This window comes from Xenopus tropicalis, chromosome 5 (genome assembly GCF_000004195.4).
Source record: "Xenopus tropicalis strain Nigerian chromosome 5, UCB_Xtro_10.0, whole genome shotgun sequence".
NCBI classification, from domain to species: domain Eukaryota; kingdom Metazoa; phylum Chordata; class Amphibia; order Anura; family Pipidae; genus Xenopus; species Xenopus tropicalis.
Window position 1 is genome coordinate 1,003,932 of NC_030681.2, and position 24,305 is coordinate 1,028,236.

The following is a 24,305-nucleotide window of genomic DNA, read 5'->3' on the forward strand; positions in this document are numbered from 1 at the left end:
AGTTTAAGACGTTTCTGAACCAGTGAGGTCCAATCCCAGAGCCGTAAGCCTTGACTGACACATCACCATAGTGGGGTCACCCTCCCCCCGAGTATCAGCAGCTCAGTCCCAGCATCCCTTTCACTTGCATGTGTATCTGGGCTGGGTCGGACCTACCTGCCCCACTAATAAACTTGCCCTATCTGTCAGCCCCGGCCGAGTAGCCTTTGTGTGTGGGGCAATAAGAGCTGCCCCTGGGCTTTAGTTAGTCCAGTAGTTTTGCTAAAGTCTAATCAAGGCCAATCAGTGGGATCGTTATTCATTATATAATATCCACACTGTGAATCCAAATTGTGCAGAAATCCCCCTAGTGGCCAAAAAGGAGAACAACCATTAAATATAAATCTGCACCGACTGTGTTAAAAATGTGTCTTTATTGCAATCCATTAAAAACCACTGAAACCCCATGTATATGGCCTAATGTGTTTCATGCTTACCCAGTTCTCCCAATAGCGCCCAATAGTCTCCCCATATTTCACCTGTTCAGAAGATCAGAAGCTTCATAGGAAAAAAGCTGATCTGTGTAAAGAAAGTTCCCATAATGCCTCACTCCTGCACCAAGACCCCTGTACATGCTCAGTTTGTAAGACTCCAAGGAAGCTTCCTGCTGATTGGCTCAGATCCACATTCCTAAGGGGGGAGTGAGTTCTTAGCATTCTTGAGGGAGGGGGGAGAGAGCTGCATGTCTGTGGCACAGGAATTACAGACACAACAAATCTTTTGACAGAGAAGTCAGTGCAGCTGTGAGTGCTTATGGCTGTATTTACAGAGACCTTTCTGATAAAGTTACTGAGTCTGTACCTTTCCCAATCACTCACATATATATATATATATATATAGTACAAATCTGACACTAAATATTCCCATAAAAGCAACGTGACCCGTCGCTGGGCTGAATGTAATAATAGTGATAAAATATTTCAGAGCCGAGAATTGAGCGAATCCAAAATGGAATGAGGGGAGGAGACAGCGTTTCCCTTACACACACAGACCTCTGGGGGGGGCATTTATTCACTGACAGTTTGGTTTTTATAATTAACTTGTAGCCTGTAGCTAGGGCCCCCCCAGACTCCAAACACCCCCGTGTTATGATGATCCCTCGCGGGATCCCCCAATGTTCTGATAAACCCCCACGTGCGTCTGTGGTGGGGTTCCTGACAAGTGGGGGCTAAGAGCAGTGGGATATTTTGGTTTTTAGAGCATTAGTGCTTGGTTTATCTAATTAACCCTTGCACTAACGGACTGCAGCCTCGCGAGGAGAACCAGTCCTCAAAGACATATTTTATTTTTCATACAAACAGTTTTTCCCCTTCCCCAGTTTTTCTTTTCTATCTCTTATTCTGTTAGTGTTGAGCAATATGGCAGCATTTTACAAAAGACAGAGCAAGGAAGCCCTTATTGGCCTGTGTGAGCAGAGAGGTATCGGTACATCTGATTGGGCCAAGGAGTAATTTGTGCCCTGCAGGGGAGGGATCAGGAGCAGCATAACTCTGCCCCAGGGGACTGCGCCACCCAAGTTTGCCCAACAATGGGCTCTGCCCCTGAAACTGCTCAGCACAATGGGCAGGATGGCGGGATGTCTCCCCTGCAAAAGGCTTTGGAGCTATTGGGCTCAGATAACCCCCAACTGTGTCTCCAGCTGATCCTCCAATTTAAATAGGCTGAAGCAGCAGAAAGGGAAGCGGCAGAGAGGGAGGCGGCGGAGTGGGAGGCGGCGGAGAGGGAGCTCCAACTGGAACTAGCAAAGCTAAAGCAGCAGACGTTACCCCCACAGTCCAATGAGCCCCGGGAAGTTCCTTTTGCTTTACCGCCCTCTGCTAAGTTTCCTGCCATGAATAAGGACTTGGATACCTTTTTGCAAAGTTTTGAAAAGACCTGCAGACAGTATTAATTGCCCCGGGGGCAGTGGGAAGGGCATTTAACACCTGGTTTAGGAGGCAAAGCTCTAGGTGCCTTTGTGGAACTCCCACCAGAGCCAGATGGGGACTATGCTGAACTAAAGAAGCTCTTATCAAACAATATAATCTCACGCCAGAGGTAAATGGGCAGAAAGAACCCAAGGGCAGTTACTCGGATATAGTCGGCAACCTCAGAACTACCTTCCCTCAGGGGACTAAGGGGCTGTCCATTAACCCATTGGCTAAACTAGAAGATCTGATGGTGAAGGACCAGTTCCTACACTTCTGCCCTGCAGGGGTGGGACAGTTTGTGGGGGATCGGGAGCCTAATCCAGCAGCCAAGGCCGCAGAGATCACTGATCCCTATACAGCCAATCGGGTACCAGAGGGTCACAAAGCATCTCCACAGGCCGCTGGGAGAGACCAACCAGAAGAACAGCACCCAGCAACCCAGGGTCTGGGGAGAGTTCATCTTTTTGGGGATCTGGTGCATCTGTGGGGCAGAAGGAGACCCGCAAATGTTTTTCCTGCAACCAGATGGGCCATGTGAGAGCTGACTGCCCACTAAGGATGGAACCCACCCCACCGGTGCAGCCAATGGTAATGTTAGTGTCGGGTAAGGTGGAGAACTTGTCTCATCTTATCCAGCCGGTAACTGTTGGGGGCAAAGTGACTCAGGGACTAAGAGACTCGGGGTCCAATTTTTCTCTGGTGCGTCCAGAGATTATCAGCACTGGGGACATTATTCCTGGGAATAAAGGGGGTGGGTAGGGAACCACCCAAAGGTGCCTGTTGCCAAGGTTACTGGGATTGGGGTGCAGGGAGAGGTCTAAGGGAGGTGGGGGTAACCAATGAGATTCCTGTCAATGTGTTCTTGGGGAATGATTTGGGGAATATGCTCTCTGCTTTTGTACCTTATGACCAGGTGTCACTAGGTCCAGCCGCGCTGGAGTGGGCCCCCCCCCACCTCAACAGGTAACTGTCACAAGTAAAATGCAGCAAAGTAGCTGGGAGAGGGGGCTGGGAGCCAGGAGCCGGTGTCAACCAGTGCCTGAACCAGCAGTGTCCCAGGGTGGGAACCAGAAGGGAGAGGGGGAGGAGCATTTTCCCCTAGGAGTCTCCCTGGGGCAGACAGGTAGGTTACCTGCAGTAAGGGATAAACAGCGTGGGATCCCTGTACCCAAACTGCCTGGGGTGCCTGAGTGGCAGGCCCGGATTTGTGGAGAGGCCACAAAGGCCCGGGCCTAGGGTGGCAGAAACCTGGGGCCGCCGCACAAAGATCTTAAAATGTGCTTTCCCATATGGAGCAATGGGGACTTCTCCCCACTGCTCTGTATGCAAGTTTGGCCTATGGCGCATGCGTGCTTGCAACCCCCCCCCCCACTATTCGCGCATGCGCGCTCGCACCCCCTGCTGTTCGCGGGGGTGTGTGACCGGGGGCGGCCTCGGGGGGGAAAATTTGTAAATTCAGCCCTGCTGATTGGGGGTCAGCGGATAGGCCAGACCCAGGAGTCAGTGCAGGAGTGTGGGGGACAGGTGGGTAGGTGAGTAGGGTCACAGTAGGTAGTGCCACTCAGACTGGTGTGACGTCCCTGAGCACGGGACCAGACTATGGGCACATAAGCAGCACAGGGGCAGGTAACGGTACAACAAAGCTTTATTAACAAGCAATCCCTTAGGCACAAACAAGGTGTAACTGCCCAACAGGGGCACAACTGTAGGGGGTATTTGTGGCCTAGTCCCTCTGGCAGTGCCGGCCCCAGGCTCACACGTGTGTGACAGTTATTTAGTAGATCTGGGCCCCAGTCCGGTTTGAGTCCCAGCCCAGTAATGAGAGTAGCGCCCCCTGCTGTAAGTGCTGTATGGTCTCTGCACATAAAGTCCCTTATAATAGTCACTTGCAGCTCCCAGGCAGCCCAGTAACAGCCTCACAGTGAGTCTCCCAGTTGCACTTCTGTGGGTGGGGGGTATAACTGGGAGTGTAACTCAGGGGACAGTGCTGGGGAATGAGGGGAGGCCGCAGCTTATCCCACTCTGCTTTGCAGCCCCCAGTCCCCTCTGCAGCCTTTCCAGCAGCTTCTCCCTCAGCAGCCACTTCCTCTCCCCTCTGACCTCTCAGAGCCAACTGCTTCCTGTCCCTGGGACCTCCCGGCCCCTCCCTCCTGAGCCAACTGCTTCCTGTCCCTGGGACCTCCCAGCCCCTCCCTCCTGAGCCAACTGCTTCCTGTCCATGGGACCTCCCGGCCCCTCCCTCCTGAGCCAGCAGCTTCCAGAGCTATTAGGAGTCTTTTCACAGGCTGCACCTCTGAGAGGCGGGCCAGCAGCACTTCCTGGAATTTAAAGGGAATATTGCAGTGCATTGTGGGAGCTCTGACTCCTATAAAAGTCTGGAGGGAGTTATTGTAAAGGGTAAATGGGAAGAGCTGCTGTATGTTGGGAATAGCTGGGTTTTTTGTTTTATTTTTCTTTTCTGTAACAAAGTCTGCTTTGCTTTGCAAGTCTCTCCTATATGTGTAAAAAAGAGCCTTGTTTATGTAGGGACCCATAGGGTTAAGCTCCCTATGGTGTTATCCCTTATCTTTATCTTATCTGTGCTGTAATAGGGCAGAGCCCTCTGTACTCAGATTACAGTTATTAGACTGCCCCCTATAGGTTTAGCCCAGGTTGACCTCTCCCCTTGGCAGACTATATAGTGTCTTGCACAAGGAAGTGTCTTCCTCTTTGGCTGATGCTTGTCTCAGGCTTAACGTCATTGAGCCTGGAGGCATAAGGCCCCAGTAAAGAGTAACACCTAATCCTTAAGTCGGGGACAGGGCCCCGTGAACGAGGTAAAGCCAGCACAGTTAGTTTATTTAATAGCACCCTCTAGGAGTGGTGAGAATAGTCAGCCTATTTAGCAAGGGCAGTTTAATAGCCCCAACCAGGAGTTGTAAAAGGGTTTAGCCTACCCCGGCTCTGTAGTCGTTCTTTAGGGACCGGTTTTATTAGACGCCAGGTACCAGTGTTAGGAGCTCTCCCCTGGACCACAGTCGGCCGGAACACTCCCTTCTGAAAGGTCTATATCTCAGGTGTCAACTAATCCTCTGTGCATCCTCCAAGTGGGGTATTCTGTGCCTAAGTGTCACCACTGTAACGTCCACGGTGATCACATGTACTATACTGCTGTGTCTGTGAGTATAATCCCTGCTGCACTACTACCTTGTGCCTTTGTCCAATAAACTGTACTATAGTTCATGAGCAAGAACCTTTCTGGCGTCCATTTATCTCTATTGCACCACACTACTTCAGCTAGTTGTAGTTCAACAACCCCTCAGCTCCATTATATACCTCCCACGTAGCGGAGGCCCACTCCTGTGCATTAAGGTCGCATGTAACACATGCTCTACAGCACGCTACTAGCCTGGGTTTGGCCATATTATAGCCAAATAGGTGTTACATTTATTTGTTTTTTTTTGATGGAGCTCTTGTGAAATAAAATATAAAAAAAATATATCTGATTTTTTAAATCAGGACAAAAATTTTCTTTGTGAAAAATTCCCCATGCCTCAAAAACCCCGACTCTCTCACCCCCACATGGTTGGGCCTGCCTACTGGCACAGTGCCCCCACTCTCTCACCCCCACATGGTTGGGCCCGCCTACTGGCACAGTGCCCCCACTCTCTCACCCCCACATGGTCAGACCCACCTACTGGCACAGTGCCCCCACTCTCTCACCCCCACATGGTCAGACCGACCTACTGGCACAGTGCCCCCACTCTCTCACCCCCACATGGTCAGACCCACCTACTGGCACAGTGCCCCCACTCTCTCACCCCCACATGGTTGGGCCTGCCTACTGGCACAGTGCCCCCACTCTCTCACCCCCACATGGTTGGGCCTGCCTACTGGCACAGTGCCCCCACTCTCTCACCCCCACATGGTTGGGCCCGCCTACTGGCACAGTGCCCCCACTCTCTCACCCCCACATGGTTGGGCCTGCCTACTGGCACAGTGCCCCCACTCTCTCACCCCCACATGGTTGGGCCCGCCTACTGGCACAGTGCCCCCACTCTCTCACCCCCATATGGTCAGACCCACCTACTGGCACAGTGCCCCCACTCTCTCACCCCCACATGGTTGGGCCCGCCTACTGGCACAGTGCCCCCACTCTCTCACCCCCACATGGTTGGGCCTGCCTACTGGCACAGTGCCCCCACTCTCTCACCCCCACATGGTTGGGCCCGCCTACTGGCACAGTGCCCCCACTCTCTCACCCCCATATGGTCAGACCCACCTACTGGCACAGTGCCCCCACTCTCTCACCCCCACATGGTTGGGCCCGCCTACTGGCACAGTGCCCCCACTCTCTCACCCCCACATGGTTGGGCCTGCCTACTGGCACAGTGCCCCCACTCTCTCACCCCCACATGGTTGGGCCTGCCTACTGGCACAGTGCCCCCACTCTCTCACCCCCACATGGTTGGGCCTGCCTACTGGCACAGTGCCCCCACTCTCTCACCCCCACATTGTTGGGCCCGCGTATTGGCACAGTGCCCCCACTCTCTCACCCCCACATGGTCAGACCCACCTACTGGCACAGTGCCCCCACTCTCTCACCCCCACATTGTTGGGCCCGCGTATTGGCACAGTGCCCCCACTCTCTCACCCCCACATGGTCAGACCCACCTACTGGCACAGTGCCCCCACTCTCTCACCCCCACATGGTTGGGCCTGCCTACTGGCACAGTGCCCCCACTCTCTCACCCCCACATTGTTGGGCCCGCGTATTGGCACAGTGCCCCCACTCTCTCACCCCCACATGGTCAGACCCACCTACTGGCACAGTGCCCCCACTCTCTCACCCCCACATGGTTGGGCCTGCCTACTGGCACAGTGCCCCCACTCTCTCACCCCCACATGGTTGGGCCCGCCTACTGGCACAGTGCCCCCACTCTCTCACCCCCATATGGTCAGACCCACCTACTGGCACAGTGCCCCCACTCTCTCACCCCCACATGGTTGGGCCCGCCTACTGGCACAGTGCCCCCACTCTCTCACCCCCACATGGTTGGGCCTGCCTACTGGCACAGTGCCCCCACTCTCTCACCCCCACATGGTTGGGCCTGCCTACTGGCACAGTGCCCCCACTCTCTCACCCCCACATGGTTGGGCCTGCCTACTGGCACAGTGCCCCCACTCTCTCACCCCCACATTGTTGGGCCCGCGTATTGGCACAGTGCCCCCACTCTCTCACCCCCACATGGTCAGACCCACCTACTGGCACAGTGCCCCCACTCTCTCACCCCCACATTGTTGGGCCCGCGTATTGGCACAGTGCCCCCACTCTCTCACCCCCACATGGTCAGACCCACCTACTGGCACAGTGCCCCCACTCTCTCACCCCACATGGTTGGGCCCACCTACTGGCACAGTGCCCCCACTCTCTCACCCCCACATGGTTGGGCCTGCCTACTGGCACAGTGCCCCCACTCTCTCACCCCCACATGGTTGGGCCCGCCTACTGGCACAGTGCCCCCACTCTCTCACCCCCACATGGTCAGACCCACCTACTGGCACAGTGCCCCCACTCTCTCACCCCCACATGGTTGGGCCCGCCTACTGGCACAGTGCCCCCACTCTCTCACCCCCACATGGTTGGGCCCGCCTACTGGCACAGTGCCCCCACTCTCTCACCCCCACATGGTCAGACCCACCTACTGGCACAGTGCCCCCACTCTCTCACCCCCACATGGTTGGGCCCGCCTACTGGCACAGTGCCCCCACTCTCTCACCCCCACATGGTTGGGCCTGCCTACTGGCACAGTGCCCCCACTCTCTCACCCCCACATGGTTGGGCCCGCCTATTGGCACAGTGCCCCCACTCTCTCACCCCCACATGGTCAGACCCACCTACTGGCACAGTGCCCCCACTCTCTCACCCCACATGGTCAGACCCACCTACTGGCACAGTGCCCCCACTCTCTCACCCCCACATGGTCAGACCCACCTACTGGCACAGTGCCCCCACTCTCTCACCCCCACATGGTCAGACCCGCCTACTGGCACAGTGCCCCCACTCTCTCACCCCACATGGTTGGGCCTGCCTACTGGCACAGTGCCCCCACTCTCTCACCCCACATGGTCAGACCCACCTACTGGCACAGTGCCCCCACTCTCTCACCCCACATGGTCAGACCCACCTACTGGCACAGTGCCCCCACTCTCTCACCCCCACATGGTCAGACCCGCCTACTGGCACAGTGCCCCCACTCTCTCACCCCACATGGTTGGGCCTGCCTACTGGCACAGTGCCCCCACTCTCTCACCCCCACATGGTCAGACCCACCTACTGGCACAGTGCCCCCACTCTCTCACCCCACATGGTTGGGCCCGCCTACTGGCACAGTGCCCCCACTCTCTCACCCCCACATGGTCAGACCCACCTACTGGCACAGTGCCCCCACTCTCTCACCCCACATGGTTGGGCCCGCCTACTGGCACAGTGCCCCCACTCTCTCACCCCACATGGTTGGGCCCGCCTACTGGCACAGTGCCCCCACTCTCTCACCCCACATGGTTGGGCCCACCTACTAGCACAGTGCCCCCACTCTCTAACCCCCACATGGTTGGGCCCGCCTACTGGCACAGTGCCCCCATCTCTTACCCGCACATGGTTGGGCCCGCCTACTGGCACAGTGCCCCCACTCTCTCACCCCCACATGGTCAGACCCACCTACTGGCACAGTGCCCCCACTCTCTCACCCCACATGGTCAGACCCACCTACTGGCACAGTGCCCCCACTCTCTCACCCCCACATGGTCACACCCGCCTACTGGCACAGTGCCCCCACTCTCTCACCCCCACATGGTCAGACTCACCTACTGGTACAGTGCCCCCACTCTCTCACCCCACATGGTTGGGCCTGCCAACTGGCACAGTGCCCCCACTCTCTCACCCCACATGGTTGGGCCTGCCTACTGGCACAGTGCCCCCACTCTCTCACCCCCACATGGTCAGACCCACCTACTGGCACAGTGCCCCCACTCTCTCACCCCCCTCTAAAACAAACCCCCCTCTATACCAGCCCCCCTCTATAACAGCCACACCTCTATACCAGCCCCCCTCTATAACAGCCCCCTCTATACAAGCCCCCCTCTATAACAGCCCCCCTTTATACCAGCCCCTTCTATAACAGCACCCCTCTATAACAGCACCCCTCTATAACAGCCCCCTCTATAACAGCTCCCCACTCTATACCAGCCCCCCCTCTATACCAGCCCCCCTCTATACCAGCCCCCCTTATTAACAGCCCCCCTTATTAACAGCCCCCCACTCTATACCAGCCCCCCTCTATAACACCCCCCTCTATACCAGCCCCCCTCTATACCAGCCCCCTCTATACCAGCCCCCTCTATACCAGCCCCCCTCTATACCAGCCCCCTCTATACCAGCCCCCTCTATACCAGCCCCCCACTCTATACCAGCCCCCTCTATAACAGCCCTGTGACCATGTGATTTTGTCTGCAATGGGCTGATTTCTGTGCTGGTGGGAGAATAGAAAGTGAAAGCAAAATACCCCCCCCCCACCCTCTGCCCCACCCTGTGCCTCTCACTCTGCATAGAACAAAGCTGCAGGGAACATCCAGACATTCAGGAGAAAGGTAAATGTTATTGGGGGCTCGTGGGGTATTTACTTTATTTAGGGTCAGTGTATTGGGGTTAGAAGATTACATTGGGCTGGGACTGGTTCCATGAAAAGGGGGGTAGAAGGGGTAAGTGCACACACTGCAGGGGCTGCTGGGGCCACACTTGGGGTTGTATAGAGAGAAGACATAGAGATGGGGCCCAACCCTCCTGTTACTTCTGTACTGAGTCTCAGAGCATCTGACAGCCCCCCTATATAACAGCCCCCCTCTAAAACAGCCCCCTATATACCTGCCCCCCTCTATAACACCCCCCTATATACCAGCCCCCCTCTATACCAGCCCCCTCTATAACAGCCCCCTCTATGCCAGCCCCCCTCTATAACAGCCCCCCTCTATAACAGCCCCCTCTATACCAGCCCCTTCTATACCAGCCCCCCTCTATACCAGCACCCTCTATAACACCCCCCTATATACCAACCCCCCTCTATAACAGCCCCCTCTATGCCAGCCCCCCTCTATAACAGCCCCCCTCTATAACAGCCCCCTCTATACCAGCCCCTTCTATACCAGCCCCCCTCTATACCAGCCCCCTCTATAACAGCCCCCTCTATGCCAGCCCCCCTCTATAACAGCCCCCCTCTATAACAGCCCCCTCTATACCAGCCCCCTCTATGCCAGCCCCCCTCTATAACAGCCCCCCTCTATAACACCCCCCTATATACCAACCCCCCTCTATACCAGCCCCCTCTATAACAGCTCCCTCTATGCCAGCCCCCCTCTATACCAGCCCCCCTCTATAACAGCCCCCTCTATACCAGCCCCTTCTATACCAGCCCCCCTCTATACCAGCCCCTCTCTATACCAGCCCCCCTCTATACCAGCCCCCCTTATACCAGCCCCTCTCTATACCATCCCCCCTCTATAACAGCCCCCCACTCTATACCAGCCCCCCTCTATACCAGCCCCCTCTAAACAAGCCCCTCTCTATACCAGCCCCCCTCTATAACACCCCCCTCTATACCAGCCCCCTCTATACCAGCCCCCCTCTATACCAGCCCCCCTCTATACCAGCCCCCCTCTATACCAGCCCCCTCTATACCAGCCCCCCTCTATAACAGCCCCTCTATACCAGCCCCCTCTATACCAGCCCCCCTCTATAACAGCCCCCTCTATACCAGCCCCCCTCTATACCAGCCCCCTCTATACCAGCCCCCCTCTATAACCCCCCTCTATACCAGCCCCCTCTATACCAGCCCCCCTCTATAACACCCCCCTCTATACCAGCCCCCTCTATACCAGCCCCCTCTATACCAGCCCCCTCTATACCAGCCCCTCTCTATGCCAGCCCCCCTCTATACCAGCCCCCTCTTTACAGGGCCCCCTCTATACCAGCCCCCTCTATACCAGCCCCCCTCTATACCAGCCCCCCTCTATACCAGCCCCCTCTATACCAGCCCCCCTCTATAACAGCCCCCTCTATACCAGCCCCCTCTATACCAGCCCCCCTCTATACCAGCCCCCTCTATACCAGCCCCCCTCTATAACAGCCCCCTCTATACCAGCCCCTTCTATACCAGCCCCCCTCTATACCAGCCCCCTCTATAACAGCCCCCTCTATGCCAGCCCCCCTCTATAACAGCCCCCCTCTATAACAGCCCCCTCTATACCAGCCCCCTCTATGCCAGCCCCCCTCTATAACAGCCCCCCTCTATAACACCCCCTATATACCAACCCCCTCTATACCAGCCCCCTCTATAACAGCTCCCTCTATGCCAGCCCCCCTCTATACCAGCCCCCCTCTATAACAGCCCCCTCTATACCAGCCCCTTCTATACCAGCCCCCCTCTATACCAGCCCCTCTCTATACCAGCCCCCCTCTATACCAGCCCCCCTTATACCAGCCCCTCTCTATACCATCCCCCCTCTATAACAGCCCCCCACTCTATACCAGCCCCCCTCTATACCAGCCCCCTCTAAACAAGCCCCTCTCTATACCAGCCCCCCTCTATAACACCCCCCTCTATACCAGCCCCCTCTATACCAGCCCCCCTCTATACCAGCCCCCCTCTATACCAGCCCCCTCTATACCAGCCCCCCTCTATAACAGCCCCCTCTATACCAGCCCCCCTCTATACCAGCCCCCCTCTATAACAGCCCCCTCTATACCAGCCCCCCTCTATACCAGCCCCCTCTATACCAGCCCCCCTCTATAACACCCCCCTCTATACCAGCCCCCTCTATACCAGCCCCCCTCTATAACACCCCCCTCTATACCAGCCCCCTCTATACCAGCCCCCTCTATACCAGCCCCCTCTATACCAGCCCCTCTCTATGCCAGCCCCCCTCTATACCAGCCCCCTCTTTACAGGGCCCCCTCTATACCAGCCCCCTCTATACCAGCCCCCCTCTATACCAGCCCCCCTCTATACCAGCCCCCTCTATACCAGCCCCCCTCTATAACAGCCCCCTCTATACCAGCCCCCTCTATACCAGCCCCCCTCTATACCAGCCCCCTCTATACCAGCCCCTCTCTATACCAGCCCCCCTCTATAACAGCCCCCTCTATAACAGCCCCCCACTCTATACCAGCCCCCTCTATACCAGCCCCCCTCTATACCCGCCCCCCTCTATAACAGCCCCCTCTATAACAGCCCCCCACTCTATACCAGCCCCCCTCTATAACAGCCCCCTCTATAACAGCCCCCCACTCTATACCAGCCCCCCTCTATACCAGCCCCCTCTAAACAAGCCCCTCTCTATACCAGCCCCCCTCTATAACACCCCCCTCTATACCAGCCCCCTCTATACCAGCCCCCCTCTATACCAGCCCCCCTCTATACCAGCCCCCTCTATACCAGCCCCCCTCTATACCAGCCCCCTCTAAACAAGCCCCTCTCTATACCAGCCCCCCTCTATAACACCCCCCTCTATACCAGCCCCCTCTATACCAGCCCCCTCTATACCAGCCCCCCTCTATACCAGCCCCCTCTATACCAGCCCCCTCTATACCAGCCCCTCTCTATACCAGCCCCCTCTATACCAGCCCCCTCTATACCAGCCCCCTCTATACCAGCCCCTCTATACCAGCCCCTCTCTATACCAGCCCCCCTCTATACCAGCCCCTCTCTATACCAGCCCCCCTCTATACCAGCCCCCTCTATACCAGCCCCCTCTATACCAGCCCCTCTCTATACCAGCCCCCCTCTATACCAGCCCCTCTCTATACCAGCCCCCCTCTATACCAGCCCCCTCTAAACAAGCCCCTCTCTATACCAGCCCCCCTCTATAACACCCCCCTCTATACCAGCCCCTCTCTATACCAGCCCCCCTCTATACCAGCCCCCTCTATACCAGCCCCTCTCTATACCAGCCCCCCTCTATACCAGCCCCCTCTAAACAAGCCCCTCTCTATACCAGCCCCTCTCTATACCAGCCCCCCTCTATACCAGCCCCCTCTATACCAGCCCCCCTCTATACCAGCCCTCTCTATACCAGCCCCCCTCTATACCAGCCCCCTCTATACCAGCCCCTCTCTATACCAGCCCCCCTCTATACCAGCCCCCTCTAAACAAGCCCCTCTCTATACCAGCCCCTCTCTATACCAGCCCCCCTCTATACCAGCCCCTCTCTATACCAGCCCCCTCTATAACACCCCCCTCTATACCAGCCCCCCTCTATACCAGCCCCCCTCTATACCAGCCCCCTCTATACCAGCCCCCTCTATACCAGCCCCCCACTCTATACCAGCCCCCTCTATACCAGCCCCCCACTCTATACCAGCCCCCTCTATAACAGCCCTGTGACCATGTGATTTTGTCTGCAATGGGCTGATTTCTGTGCTGGTGGGAGAATAGAAAGTGAAAGCAAAATACCCCCCCCCCCCCACTCTCTGCCCCACCCTCTGCCCCACCCTGTGCCTCTCACTCTGCATAGAACAAAGCTGCAGGGAACATCCAGACATTCAGGAGAAAGGTAAATGTTATTGGGGGCTCGTGGGGTATTTACTTTATTTAGGGTCAGTGTATTGGGGTTAGAAGATTACATTGGGCTGGGACTGGTTCCATGAAAAGGGGGGTAGAAGGGGTAAGTGCACACACTGCAGGGGCTGCTGGGGCCACACTTGGGGTTGTATAGAGAGAAGACATAGAGATGGGGCCCAACCCTCCTGTTACTTCTGTACTGAGTCTCAGAGCATCTGACAGCCCCCCTATATAACAGCCCCCCTCTATAACAGCCCCCCTCTAAAACAGCCCCCTATATACCTGCCCCCCTCTATAACACCCCCCTATATACCAGCCCCCCTCTATACCAGCCCCCTCTATAACAGCCCCCTCTATGCCAGCCCCCCTCTATACCAGCCCCCCTCTATAACAGCCCCCTCTATACCAGCCCCTTCTATACCAGCCCCCCTCTATACCAGCACCCTCTATACCAGCCCCCTCTAAACCAGCCCCCTCTAAACCAGCCCCCTCTATACCAGCCCCTCTCTATACCAGCCCCCCTCTATACGAGCCCCCCCTATACCAGCCCCTCTCTATACCATCCCCCCTCTATAACAGCCCCCCACTCTATACCAGCCCCCCTCTATACCAGCCCCCTCTAAACAAGCCCCTCTCTATACCAGCCCCCCTCTATAACACCCCCCTCTATACCAGCTCCCTCTATACCAGCCCCCCTCTATACCAGCCCCCCTCTATACCAGCCCCCCTCTATGCCAGCCCCCTCTATACCAGCCTCCCTCTATAACAGCCCCCTCTATACCAGCCCCTCTCTATACCAGCCCCCCTCTATACCAGCCCCCCTCTATACCAGCCCCTCTCTATACCAGCCCCCCTCTATAACACCCCCCTCTATACCAGCCCCCTCTATACCAGCCCCCCTCTATAACACCCCCTCTATACCAGCCCCTCTCTATGCCAGCCCCCCTCTATACCAGCCCCCTCTTTACAGGGCCCCCTCTATACCAGCCCCCTCTATACCAGCACCCCTCTATACCAGCCCCCTCTATAACAGCCCCTCTCTATACCAGCCCCCCTCTATACCAGCCCCCCTCTATACCAGCCCCCCTCTATACCCGCCCCCCTCTATAACAGCCCCCCACTCTATACCAGCCCCCTCTATACCAGCCCCCCTCTATACCCGCCCCCCTCTATAACAGCCCCCCACTCTATACCAGCCCCCTCTATACCAGCCCCCCTCTATACCCGCCCCCCTCTATAACAGCCCCCTCTATAACAGCCCCCCACTCTATACCAGCCCCCCTCTATACCCGCCCCCCTCTATAACAGCCCCCTCTATAACAGCCCCCCACTCTATACCAGCCCCCTCTAAACAAGCCCCTCTCTATACCAGCCCCCCTCTATAACACCCCCCTCTATACCAGCCCCCTCTATACCAGCCCCCTCTATACCAGCCCCCTCTATACCAGCCCCCTCTATACCAGCCCCCCTCTATAACACCCCCTCTATACCAGCCCCCCTCTATACCAGCCCCCTCTATACCAGCCCCTCTCTATACCAGCCCCCCTCTATACCAGCCCCCTCTATACCAGCCCCTCTCTATACCAGCCCCCTCTAAACAAGCCCCTCTCTATACCAGCCCCCCTCTATAACACCCCCCTCTGTACCAGCCCCCTCTATACCAGCCCCCCTCTATACCAGCCCCCCTCTATAACACCCCCCTCTATACCAGCCCCCTCTATACCAGCCCCCCTCTATACCAGCCCCCCTCTATACCAGCCCCCCTCTATACCAGCCCCTCTCTATACCAGCCCCTCTCTATACCAGCCCTCCTCTATACCAGCCCCTCTCTATACCAGCCCCCCCTATACCAGCCCCCCTCTATAACAGCCCCCCTCTATAACAGCCCTGTGACCATGTGATTTTGTCTGCAATGGGCTGATTTCTGTGCTGGTGGGAGAATAGAAAGTGAAAGCAAAATCTCCCTTTAGGTCGCTGATCCCTTTAAATTCTTGGGTCTTAGAAGACATAAGCACTTACCTGACTTTCTTCAACTAAACCAAGAACCTGTAACGCAACACCTTACCCAGACAGTAACTATATGGCAACAATTACCACTCACACTATGGGGTAGAGGGGAATTATTCAAGAGTGGTATTTCTACCCAAATTTTTAATTAGTCAGACTCAGGCACTAGTGCTGCCTGTGCTAATATCACACAAGTGCTAAGAATATGGCAGTTACAGACGGCAGTTGGAGAAGGCAGTCAGGAGGCTCAAGGTGCGGGACTATCTACAATCTAACCCAGTTTGTCTGCATCTGGCAGATTGTTATATATGTTTTTCCCTGTGTTTCTCCTCTTTGCAGTTCCATGTTTCTTAAAACATTAAAATCATCTACTGCCTCTCTCCTCCCCTTCCCTCTTTGCTCCTTCCTTCTCCTCTTCTCTCCTTCCCTCATCTCTTCTCTCCTCTCTTCCCCTTCCCTCTTCTCTCCTCTCCTCATCTCTTCTCTCCTCCCCTCCCCTTCCCTCTCATCTCATTCTCTCTCCTCTCCTTCCCTCTCTTTTCATCTTCTCTCCTTCCCTCATCTCTTCTCTCCTCTCCTCCCCTTCCCTCTCCTCCCCTTCCCTCTCCTCTCCTCTCATCTCATTCTCTCTCCTCTCATCTCGTTCTCTCTCCTCTCCTCCCTTCTTCTCATCTCCTCTCCTTCGCTCTCCTGTCCTATCCTTCCCTCTCTTCTCCTTCCTTCTTCTCATCTCCTGTCCTTCCCTCTCCTCTTCTCTCCTTCCCTCATCTCTTCTCTTCTCTCCTTTCCTTCCTCTCTTCTCCTTCCTTCTTCTCATTTCCTCTCTTTCCCTCTCCTCTTCTCTCTTTCCCTCATCTCTTCTTTCTTCTCTTCTCCTTCACTCTTCTCTCCTCTCCTCTCCTCTGATCTCATTCTCTCTCCTCTCCTCTCATCTCATTCTCTCTCCTTCACTTTTTTCTTTCCTTCTTCTCATCTCCTTTCCTTCCCTCTCCTCTTCTCTCCTCTCCTCATCTCTTCTCTCCTTCCCTCTCCTCTCCTTCTTCCTTCTCATCTCCTTTCCTTCCTTCCCTCTCCTCTTCTTTTCTCTCCTCATCTCTTCTCTCCTTCCCTCTCTTCTCCTTCTTCCTTCTCATCTCCTTTCCTTCCCTCTCCTCTTCTCTCCTCCCCTCATCTCTTCTGTCCTTCCCTCTCCTCTCCTTCTTCCTTCTCATCTCCTTTCCTTCCCTCTACTCTTCTCTCCTCTCCTCCCCTCATCTCTTCTCTCCTTCCCTTTCCTCTCCTCTCCTTCTTCCTTCTCATCTCCTCTCCTTCCCTCTCCTCTTCTCTCCTTCCCTCATTCTCTCTCCTCTCATCTCATTCTCTCTCCTCTCCTTCCCTTTCCTCTCTTCTCCTTCCTTCTTCTCATCTCCTGTCCTTCCCTCTCCTCTTCTCTCCTTCCCTCATCTCTTCTCTCCTCTCCTTCCCTCTCTTCTCCTTCCTTCTTCTCATCTCCTCTCTTTCCCTCTTCTCTCCTTCCCTTATCTCTTCTCTCCTCTCTTCCCCTTCCCTCTCCTCTCCTCTACTCTCATCTCATTATCTCTCCTCTCATCTCATTCTCTCTCCTTCCCTCTCTTTTCTTCCCTTCTCTCCTCCCCTCATCTCTTCTCTCATCTCCTCTCCTTCCTTCTTCTCATCTCCTCTCCTTTTCTCACCTTGCCTCATCTCTTCTCTCCTCTCCTCCCCTTTCCTCTCCTTCCTTCTTCTCATCTCCTCTCCTTCCCTCTCCTTTTCTCTCCTTGCCTCATCTCTTCTCTCCTCTCCTCTCCTCCCCTTTCCTCTTCTCTCCTTCCCTCATCTTTTCTCTCCTTTCCTCCCCTTCCTTCTCCTCTTCTCTTCTCTCCTCTCCTTCCCTCTCTTCTCATTCCTTCTTCTCATCTCCTCTTTTCTCATCTCCTCCCCTTCCCTATCCTCTCTCCTCCCCTTCCCTCTCCTCTCATCTCCTCTTATTCTCATCTCTCCTCTCCTTTCCTCTTCTCTCATCTCCTCTCATCCTCATCTCCTCCCCTTCCCTCTCCTCTTATCTCCTCTTATTCTCTTCTCTCCTCTCCTTCCCTTTTCTCATCTCCTCTCCTCTCATCTCCTATCCTTCCCTGTTCAATAGGTTGTATGCTGTCTCTGATCTTTTGCTATCGGAAGATCAATATTGTGCTGTGAAGGGGAGAGGGGTCCTTCAGGCAGGCGCGCTAATTGACGCACGTGCAGTACTTTTTGCGTGTGCACTAATTGTCGCGAGTTTACGCACGCTGCAATTACCATGCATAGTTACATAGTTACATAGTTACATAGGGTTGAAAAAAGACTAGTGTCCATCAAGTTCAACCTATCCAAGTAAACCCAGCACACCTAACCCACACCTACCAATCTATACACTCACATACATAAACTATAAATACAACCACTAGTACTAACTGTAGATATTAGTATCACAATAGCCTTGGATATTCTGATTGATCAAGAACTCATCCAGGCCCCTCTTAAAGGCATTAACAGAATCTGCCATTACCACATCACTAGGAAGGGCATTCCATAACCTCACTGCCCTCACCGTGAAAAACCACCTACGCTGCTTCAAATGGAAGCTCCTTTCCTCTAATCTATAGGGGTGACCTCTGGTGCGTTGATTGTTTTTATGGGAAAAAAGAACATCCCCCAACTGCCTATAATCCCCTCTAATGTACTTGTACAGAGTAATCATGTCCCCTCGCAAGCGCCTCTTTTCCAGAGAAAACAACCCCAACCTCGACAGTCTCACCTCATAGTTTAAATCTTCCATCCCCTTTACCAGTTTAGTTGCACGTCTCTGCACTCTCTCCAGCTCATTAATATCCTTCTTAAGGACTGGAGCCCAAAACTGCACCGCATACTCAAGGTGAGGCCTTACCAGGGACCTATAAAGCGGCAAAAATATGTTCTCATCCCTTGAGTCAATGCCCTTTTTTATACAAGACAGCACTTTATTTGCTTTAGTAGCCACAGAATGACACTGCCTGGCATTAGACAACTTGTTATCAACAAAATCCCCCAGATCCTTCTCCATTAAGGATCCCCCCAACTCACTCCCATTCAGTAGATAGTTTGCGTTTATATTATTCCTACCAAAATGCATAACTTTGCACTTATCAACATTGAACCTCATTTTCCAGTTTGCTGCCCAGTTATCTAATTTTGTCAAATCGCTCTGCAAAGCGGCAGCATCCTGCATGGAACTTATAGTTTTGCACAATTTAGTGTCATCAGCAAAAATAGAAACAGTACTGTCTATGCCCCCCCCCCAGGTCATTAATAAACAAGTTAAACAGCAAAATGCGACTTGATGCACGCGGCAGCATAAAACTAGCGCCATTTTGCGCATTTGCGCTGGGAGAGCACAGAAGTGCTAGTGATAGTTATCATGGAGAGCAAAAAAAAGGTTGCCAAGAAGAGGGAGCACCTTCAAAAACCTGCGGTGTCACCCAGCTCCGGCACTGACACAGAGGTGCCCCTTTATCTTGGGAGCCCTGATTTGTCTGAGGGCACCGAGTACCAACCCCAGGAGGCAAGTGGAGAGAGCGGAGAGAGTGAGGAGCTTCCCCCCACCTCATCATCTGGGAAAAGGAGGAGGCAGCAGGAGGGGAGGCTTCGCCAGCTCAAATTTTTAGAATTCCAGAGCGAGGCTCTTGTGGAGGGACTGGTGCCGGTGTACCATCTACTCATTGGCAAATATGCCAGCAAAACACCCACAGCTAGAAAAACCAAGGCCTGGAAGGACATTGTGGAGCGCGTTAACAGCGTGGGTGTGCGTCTCCACAATGTCCACCAATGTAAAAAACGCGACCAGGACATCAAGAGGGTCCTTAAAAAAAGCCGGCAGAGGCCTCCAGATACAGGTAAATATCTTACATTCATCTTTCTATTTGACACTCACTCATCTGCTTTTCTACTCAACTGGCTTTTCCTTTTGGCTTACTGTCTTTCCTTCCTTTTTGCCTTCTTTCCTGCTTACTTTACTTGTATGTAATGTATGTATGGCACGCCTATTATTATGTGTGTAGCAAAAAAATCCAGTAGCCACTGAAGATGCAAGCCGTGAAAAAATTGTATTTTATTTGCCCAAGTACATATAAACAAGCAAAGAGCAATGTTTCGGGACCCTCCGGACCCTTTCTCAAGCTAATGGGGCACTATTTAGTGTGCAAGTTATAAAGGTAGTGATATGGGTGGGGATAGAGAAAACTTCCCCTGCTCCAGTGATAGCATGGTTAATTACAACAATTTAACCCCATATGTGCATACTAACAACCAGTCCTTAAATATTCTTATATAAAAATGTTAAAAAGCATACAAATATATATTTAGTCCACATTTGTGCAAAATTAGAGATCATTGTGTCAAATATCAGCATAGTGTATAACTGGAACTCTCATCTCTGAGACGTATAGAGGACTAGTTCAGCACATCATACTCACTACCTCCCTGAGACTCATTGTAGTATGCTGGGATAGTCTCCCACCCTCAGCGTATCCAGTGTTATCTAGTTAGTAACCTTTAAAAAGAGAAAGATATAAATATATATATATTGATACATCACATAAAATAACAGATATAAAAATACACTAATATATGTACATTCACAGGTATCGAAATTACTCACTTATAGATAAACATTGCAGGCGTATATTCTCTATTCAGACCTCGGGGCCAAATTGTGTCCAGTTTATTAATCCAGAACATTTCTCTTTGTTTCAATTGCAACAATCTATCTCCCCCTCTTCTGGGAATTACACCAGTATCTGTCACTTGAAATTTAAGTTGGCTGCCGGAGTGTTTGGCCCGATGGGAATGTGCCGGAGCCGGTAGGGCTGTAAGTCCCCTGCGTATAGTGGACTTATGTTTAGGAATGCGGTCCCTTATTTTTTGTATAGTTTCACCAACATATAACAAACCACATGGGCATTTCAATAAATACACCACATAAGAGGATTCACAAGTAAAATACTGTTTGATCTCATATTATTTCCCAGAGTGCGGATGATGAAAGTGATTGCCTTTAATAACCGAGTTACATTGAGTGCAGTGTAGGCACGGATATGTTCCAAGACGGGGGATACTCAAAAACCGCTGTTAGAGCTACTTGAAATAACACTTCACCAAAATTATTTTCTTTTTGGAGATGATTATTATTTGCAATTAAGAGGAACCGCCATGGGAAGTAATGTAGCGCCGACATATGCACATCTTTATATGGCTTTTTTAGAGGACCATTACATATATCAAAATCCTCTCTATGTAAAGCACTGTAAATTGTATTTACGCTACATAGATGACCTCCTGGTTATATGGGACGGCCCAGAAACCAGCCTAACTGAGTTTTATCACTTTATTAATGATTTAGAGGAAACCCTCAAATTCACTTATGAGGACAGTACCAGCACTCTAAGTTATTTGGATGTACAGCTACATAGATCTGGCCCAACCCTTATAACAGACCTATATAGGAAGGAAACGGACAAGAACAGTCTCTTACATTTCTCTAGCTTCCACCCTATATCCTTAAAAAAGTCTTTACCCTCCACACAATTTACAAGGGTCAGACGGATTGTAAATAATGAGGTTGGAAGTGAGAGACACTTATGTGAAATGGCTGAATGTTTTCAGCAAAGAGGATACCCCAGAGAATTATTAGAGGAAGGTATGTCACAAGCTAGACAAAAGGATAGACAAAGTTTATTGTCTCCGAAACAGACAGACTTGACTAAAAGTACAAAAAGTGATAGATTTGTCTCTGTAAGTACATACACAACGGCAAGCAAACAAGTGTCGGGATTATTCATAAACATTGGCATTTGTTACAATCTTGCCTTCCACATATACCATCTTTCCAAAGTCCACCACTTATCACTTATAAGAGGGGTAAAAATCTGAGGGATCCCCTTGTTAAGGCAGATATTGGGGGCTCCCGCAAGAAATCTACACAGCGGTTTTTGAGTATCCCCCGTCTTGGAACATATCCGTGCCTACACTGCACTCAATGTAACTCGGTTATTAAAGGCAATCACTTTCATCATCCGCACTCTGGGAAATAACAGTATTTTACTTGTGAATCCTCTTATGTGGTGTATTTATTGAAATGCCCATGCGGTTTGTTATATGTTGGTGAAACTATACAAAAAATAAGGGACCGCATTCCTAAACATAAGTCCACTATACGCAGGGGACCTACAGCCCTACCGGCTCCGGCACATTCCCATCGGGCCAAACACTCCGGCAGCCAACTTAAATTCCAAGTGACAGATACTGGTGTAATTCCCAGAAGAGGGGGAGATAGATTGTTGCAATTGAAACAAAGAGAAATGTTCTGGATTAATAAATTGGACACAATTTGGCCCCGAGGTCTGAATAGAGAATATACGCCTGCAATGTTTATCTTTAAAGGGGAATGAAAGTCAAATTTTACTAACCACACTATTCAATAGTACTAGTGTTGTTAAGTAAAAACGCTATATTTCTAGCTTGCCTAATTAAATATTTACAGAGATACACTTACTGCATGCTGCACACTTGTTTCAGTGAATGGCGCGGCCATCTTTGAAAAGGAATTCCCACTTCCTTTGCCTCAAGATCTGCACTGAGCATGTGCAGAATTCCCTCCCCCCTGAGCCTAGGCGCGCTCCCGAGCTTGCTCTTTTCTCATTATCAAGCAGAGCCACTCCCCACACAGCTTGGTCGTCGCCCATCTCCTCCTCTCTGCTATATTAATATTGAAAAATAAGTGATTGGATCTTCATATACACAAGCCTACTGATATTCTCACAGAAGCAATGCTTTTACTCTTACACTGGATCATTGTCACACGAAATAAACATTTTTGTATGAGTTTTTTCTGATCTATTAATTTCTAAACTATATATTAGATAATCACTTACTGTAATGAACCAAAATTACTATTTTATAATATACATCCAGGATATTTTATCAAGTACTCACATACACATGTAAAAAATACACTCACAAATATGTTCACTCATACATGTATTCATTTTAAAAGGCAAGTTAATGCGATTTTTTTAACTGTTTAAAGGGCAAGTTAATGCGATTTTTTTAACTGTTTAAAGGGCAAGTTAATGCAATTTTTTATACTGTTGAAAGGGCAAGTTAATGCGATTTTTTTAACTGTTTAAAGGGCAAGTTAATGCAATTTTTTTAACTGTTTAAAGGGCAAGTTAATGCGATTTTTTTTAACTGTTTAAAGGGCAAGTTAATGCGATTTTTTTTAACTGTTTAAAGGGCAAGTTAATGCAATTTTTTACACTGTTTAAAGGGCAAGTTAATGCAATTTTTTACACTGTTTAAAGGGCAAGTTAATGCAATTTTTTACACTGTTTAAAGGGCAAGTTAATGCAATTTTTTTATACTGTTGAAAGGGCAAGTTAATGCAAATTTGGCTAATTTGGCAATATGGCTGCTGGCCCAGGTACATGGGGCAATATGATGGCTGCTGGCACAGGTACATGGGGCAATATGATGGCTGCTGGCCCAGGTACATGGGGCAATATGATGGCTGCTGGCCCAGGTACATGGGGCAATAATATGGCTGCTGGCCCAGGTACAGAGGGCAAAATGGCTGCTGGCACAGGTACAGAGGGCAAAATGGCTGCTGGCACAGGTACAGAGGGCAAAATGGCTGCTGGCACAGGTACAGAGGGCAATATGGCTGCTGGCACAGGTACATGGGGCAATATGGCTGCTGGCACAGGTACAGAGGGCAAAATGGCTGCTGGCACAGGTACAGAGGGCAAAATGGCTGCTGGCACAGGTACAGAGGGCAAAATGGCTGCTGGCACAGGTACACGGGGCAAAATGGCTGCTGGCACAGGTACATGGGGCAATATGGCTGCTGGCACAGGTACATGGGGCAATATGGCTGCTGGCACGGGTACAAGGGGCAATAATATGGCTGCTGGCACAGGTACAGAGGGCAAAATGGCTGCTGGCACAGGTACACGGGGCAAAATGGCTGCTGGCACAGGTACATGGGGCAATATGGCTGCTGGCACAGGTACATGGGGCAATAATATGGCTGCTGGCACAGGTACAGAGGGCAAAATGGCTGCTGGCACAGGTACACGGGGCAAAATGGCTGCTGGCACAGGTACATGGGGCAATATGGCTGCTGGCACAGGTACATGGGGCAATATGGCTGCTGGCACGGGTACAAGGGGCAATAATATGGCTGCTGGCACAGGTACACGGGGCAAAATGGCTGCTGGCACAGGTACATGGGGCAATAATATGGCTGCTGGCACAGGTACAGAGGGCAATATGGCTGCTGGCACAGGTACAGAGGGCAATATGGCTGCTGGCACAGGTACAGGGGGCAATATGGCTGCTGGCACAGGTACAGGGGGCAATATGGCTGCTGGCACAGGTACAGGGGGCAATATGGCTGCTGGCACAGGTACAGAGGGCAATATGGCTGCTGGCACAGGTACAGGGGGCAATATGGCTGCTGGCACAGGTACAGAGGGCAATATGGCTGCTGGCACAGGTACAGGGGGCAATATGGCTGCTGGCACAGGTACAGGGGGCAATATGGCTGCTGGCACAGGTACAGAGGGCAATATGGCTGGACTTACAAGTATGGCTTGACATAAATATCAAGAAATAGACATTTAAAAAAAAAAAATTAAAATAAATAGACTTAGCATGGAAACAAAATGATTTTAAAATGGCTATTTGT

At 52.2% G+C, this 24,305-nt stretch overlaps 1 protein-coding gene and 1 pseudogene across 1 annotated transcript in view; both read left to right on the forward strand.

The window, feature by feature from the left end:
• Positions 1 to 1,340: 1,340 nt before the first annotated feature.
• Positions 1,341 to 15,904, forward strand: LOC116410864 (annotated as a pseudogene).
• Positions 13,456 to 24,305, forward strand: part of LOC116410940 (interferon-induced very large GTPase 1-like) — a 37,909-nt gene continuing 27,059 nt past the window's right edge. Inside the window, exon 1 of the mRNA XM_031902632.1 lies at positions 13,456 to 13,535. The gene's annotated coding sequence lies outside the window, so the exon portion shown is untranslated. The remainder of the gene's footprint in view (positions 13,536 to 24,305) is intronic.